We start from the raw sequence: 6,000 nt of genomic DNA on the forward strand, positions 1-6,000 counted from the left end.
CTACTCTGCACTCACTACTCTGCACTCACTACTCTGCACTCACTACTCACTTCTCTGCACTCACTACTCTGCAATCACTACTCTGCACTCACTACTCACTACTCTGCACTCACTACTCACTACTCACTACTCTGCACTCACTACTCACTACTCACTACTCTGCACTCACTACTCTGCACTCATTACTCACTACTATGCACTCACTACTCTGCACTCACTACTCACTACTCTGCACTCACTACTCACTACTCTGCACTCACTACTCTGCACTCACTACTCTGCAATCAAAACTCACTACTCTGCACTCACTACTCTGCACTCACTACTCTGCAATCAAAACTCACTACTCTGCACTCACTACTCTGCACTCACTACTCTGCACTCACTACTCACTACTCTGCACTCACTACTCTGCACTCACTACTCTGCACGCACTACTCTGCACTCACTACTCACTACTCTGCACTCACTACTCTGCACTCACTACTCTGCACTCACTACTCACTACTCTGCACTCACTACTCTGCACTCACTACTCTGCACTCACTACTCACTACTCTGCACTCACTACTCACTACTCTGCACTCACTATTCTGCACTCACTACTCACTACTCACTACTCTGCGCTCACTACTCACTACTCTGCACTCACTACTCTGCACTCACTACTCTGCACTCACTACTCACTACTCTGCACTCACTACTCACTACTCTGCACTCACTACTCTGCACTCACTACTCTGCACTCACTACTCACTACTCTGCACTCACTACTCTGCACTCACTACTCACTACTCTGCACTCACTACTCAATACTCTGCACTCACTACTCACTACTCTGCACTCACTACTCTGCACTCACTACTCTACACTCACTACTCTGCACTCACTACTCTGCACTCACGACTCACTACTCTGCACTCACTACTCTGCACTCACTACTCTGCACTCACTACTCTGCACTCACTACTCTGCACTCACTACTCACTACTCTCCAGTCACTACTCACTACTCTGCATTCACTACTCTGCACTCACTACTCTGCACTCACTACTCACTACTCTGCACTCACTACTTTGCATTCACTACTCTGCACTCACTACTCACTACTCTGCACTCACTACTCTGCGCTCACTACTCACTACTCTGCACTCACTACTCTGCACTCACTACTCTGCACTCACTACTCTGCACTCACTACTCAGCACTCACTACTCTGCACTCACTACTCACTACTCTGCACTCACTACTCTGCACTCACTACTCTGCACTCACTACTCACTACTCTGCACTCACTACTCACTACTCTGCACTCACTACTCACTGCTCTGCACTCACTGCTCTGCACTCACTACTCTGCACTCACTACTCTGCACTCAATACTCTGCACTCACTACTCACTACTCTGCACTCACTACTCTGCACTCACTACTCTGCACTCACTACTCACTACTCTGCACTCACTAATCTGCACTCACTACTCAAAACTCTGCACTCACTACTCTGCACTCACTACTCACTACTCTGCACTCACTACTCACTACTCACTACTCTGCACTCACTGTTTTGCACTTACTACTCTGCACTCTGCACTTACTACTCTGCACTCTGCACTCACTACTCACTACTCTGCACTCACTACTCACTACTCTGCACTCACTACTCACTATTCTGCACTCACTACTCACTACTCTGCACTCACTACTCACTACTCTGCACTCACTACTCTGCACTCACTACTCACTACTCTGCACTCACTACTCACTATTCTGCACTCAATACTCTGCACTCACTACTCACTACTCTGCACTCACTACTCTGCACTCACTACTCTACACTCACTACTCTGCACTCACTACTCTGCACTCACGACTCACTACTCTGCACTCACTACTCTGCACTCACTACTCTGCACTCACTACTCACTACTCTCCAGTCACTACTCACTACTCTGCATTCACTACTCTGCACTCACTACTCTGCACTCACTACTCACTACTCTGCACTCACTACTTTGCATTCACTACTCTGCACTCACTACTCACTACTCTGCACTCACTACTCTGCGCTCACTACTCACTACTCTGCACTCACTACTCTGCACTCACTACTCTGCACTCACTACTCTGCACTCACTACTCAGCACTCACTACTCTGCACTCACTACTCACTACTCTGCACTCACTACTCTGCACTCACTACTCTGCACTCACTACTCACTACTCTGCACTCACTACTCACTACTCTGCACTCACTACTCACTACTCTGCACTCACTACTCTACACTCACTACTCTGCACTCACTACTCTGCACTCACGACTCACTACTCTGCACTCACTACTCTGCACTCACTACTCTGCACTCACTACTCACTACTCTCCAGTCACTACTCACTACTCTGCATTCACTACTCTGCACTCACTACTCTGCACTCACTACTCACTACTCTGCACTCACTACTTTGCATTCACTACTCTGCACTCACTACTCACTACTCTGCACTCACTACTCTGCGCTCACTACTCACTACTCTGCACTCACTACTCTGCACTCACTACTCTGCACTCACTACTCTGCACTCACTACTCAGCACTCACTACTCTGCACTCACTACTCACTACTCTGCACTCACTACTCTGCACTCACTACTCTGCACTCACTACTCACTACTCTGCACTCACTACTCACTACTCTGCACTCACTACTCACTGCTCTGCACTCACTGCTCTGCACTCACTACTCTGCACTCACTACTCTGCACTCAATACTCTGCACTCACTACTCACTACTCTGCACTCACTACTCTGCACTCACTACTCTGCACTCACTACTCACTACTCTGCACTCACTAATCTGCACTCACTACTCAAAACTCTGCACTCACTACTCTGCACTCACTACTCTGCACTCACTACTCACTACTCACTACTCTGCACTCACTGTTTTGCACTTACTACTCTGCACTCTGCACTTACTACGCTGCACTCTGCACTCACTACTCACTACTCTGCACTCACTACTCACTACTCTGCACTCACTACTCACTATTCTGCACTCACTACTCACTACTCTGCACTCACTACTCACTACTCTGCACTCACTACTCTGCACTCACTACTCACTACTCTGCACTCACTACTCACTATTCTGCACTCACTACTCTGCACTCACTACTCTGCGCTCACTACTCTGCACTCACTACTCTGCACTCACTACTTCGCACTCACTACTCTGCACTCACTACTCACTACTCTGCACTCACTACTCAATACTCTGCACTCACTACTCACTACTCACTACTCTGCACTCACTACCCTGCACTCACTACTCTGCACTCACTACTCTGCACTCACTACTCTGCACTCTGCACTCACTACTCTGCACTCTGCACTCACTACTCACTACTCTGCACTCACTACTCACTACTCTGCACTCACTACTCTGCACTCACTACTCACTACTCTGCACTCACTACTCACTACTCTGCACTCACTATTCTGCACTCACTACTCACTACTCTGCACTCACTACTCTGCACTCACTACTCTGCACTCACTACTCACTACTCACTACTCCGCACTCACTACTCTGCACTCACTACTCACTACTCTGCACTCACTACTCTGGACTCACTACTCTGCACTCACTACTCACTACTCACTACTCTGCACTCACTACTCTGCACTCACTACTCACTACTCTGCACTCACTACTCTCCACTCACTACTCTGCACTCACTACTCACTACTCTGCACTCACTACTCTGCACTCACTACTCACTATTCTGCACTCACTACTCACTACTCTGCTCTCACTACTTTGCACTCACTACTCACTACTCTGCACTCACTACTCACTACTCTGCACTCACTACTCACTATTCTGCACTCACTACTCACTACTCTGCACTCACTACTCACTACTCTGCACTCACTACTCTGCACTCACTACTCACTACTCTGCACTCACTACTCACTATTCTGCACTCAATACTCTGCACTCACTACTCACTACTCTGCACTCACTACTCTGCACTCACTACTCTACACTCACTACTCTGCACTCACTACTCTGCACTCACGACTCACTACTCTGCACTCACTACTCTGCACTCACTACTCTGCACTCACTACTCACTACTCTCCAGTCACTACTCACTACTCTGCATTCACTACTCTGCACTCACTACTCTGCACTCACTACTCACTACTCTGCACTCACTACTTTGCATTCACTACTCTGCACTCACTACTCACTACTCTGCACTCACTACTCTGCGCTCACTACTCACTACTCTGCACTCACTACTCTGCACTCACTACTCTGCACTCACTACTCTGCACTCACTACTCAGCACTCACTACTCTGCACTCACTACTCACTACTCTGCACTCACTACTCTGCACTCACTACTCTGCACTCACTACTCACTACTCTGCACTCACTACTCACTACTCTGCACTCACTACTCACTGCTCTGCACTCACTGCTCTGCACTCACTACTCTGCACTCACTACTCTGCACTCAATACTCTGCACTCACTACTCACTACTCTGCACTCACTACTCTGCACTCACTACTCTGCACTCACTACTCACTACTCTGCACTCACTAATCTGCACTCACTACTCAAAACTCTGCACTCACTACTCTGCACTCACTACTCACTACTCTGCACTCACTACTCACTACTCACTACTCTGCACTCACTGTTTTGCACTTACTACTCTGCACTCTGCACTTACTACTCTGCACTCTGCACTCACTACTCACTACTCTGCACTCACTACTCACTACTCTGCACTCACTACTCACTATTCTGCACTCACTACTCACTACTCTGCACTCACTACTCACTACTCTGCACTCACTACTCTGCACTCACTACTCACTACTCTGCACTCACTACTCACTATTCTGCACTCACTACTCTGCACTCACTACTCTGCGCTCACTACTCTGCACTCACTACTCTGCACTCACTACTTCGCACTCACTACTCTGCACTCACTACTCACTACTCTGCACTCACTACTCAATACTCTGCACTCACTACTCACTACTCACTACTCTGCACTCACTACCCTGCACTCACTACTCTGCACTCACTACTCTGCACTCACTACTCTGCACTCTGCACTCACTACTCTGCACTCTACACTCACTACTCACTACTCTGCACTCACTACTCACTACTCTGCACTCACTACTCTGCACTCACTACTCACTACTCTGCACTCACTACTCACTACTCTGCACTCACTATTCTGCACTCACTACTCACTACTCTGCACTCACTACTCTGCACTCACTACTCTGCACTCACTACTCACTACTCACTACTCCGCACTCACTACTCTGCACTCACTACTCACTACTCTGCACTCACTACTCTGGACTCACTACTCTGCACTCACTACTCACTACTCACTACTCTGCACTCACTACTCTGCACTCACTACTCACTACTCTGCACTCACTACTCTCCACTCACTACTCTGCACTCACTACTCACTACTCTGCACTCACTACTCTGCACTCACTACTCACTATTCTGCACTCACTACTCACTACTCTGCTCTCACTACTTTGCACTCACTACTCACTACTCTGCACTCACTACTCTGCACTCATACTCTGCACTCACTACTCACTACTCTGCACTCACTACTCACTACTCACTACTCCGCACTCACTACTCTGCACTCACTACTCTGCACTCTGCACTCACTACTCACTACTCTGCACTCACTACCCACTACTCTGCACTCACTACTCACTACTCTGCACTCACTACTCTGCACTCACTACTCTGCACTCACTACTCACTACTCTGCACTCACTACTCTCTACTCACTACTCTGCACTCACTACTCACTACTCTGCACTCACTACTCTGCACTCATTACTCACTGCTCTGCACTCACTACTCTGCACTCACTACTCTGCACTCACTACTCACTACTCTGCACTCACTACTCACTACTCTGCACTCACT

This window comes from Lissotriton helveticus, chromosome 3_2, assembly GCF_964261635.1.
Source record: "Lissotriton helveticus chromosome 3_2, aLisHel1.1, whole genome shotgun sequence".
Lineage (NCBI taxonomy): Eukaryota > Metazoa > Chordata > Amphibia > Caudata > Salamandridae > Lissotriton > Lissotriton helveticus.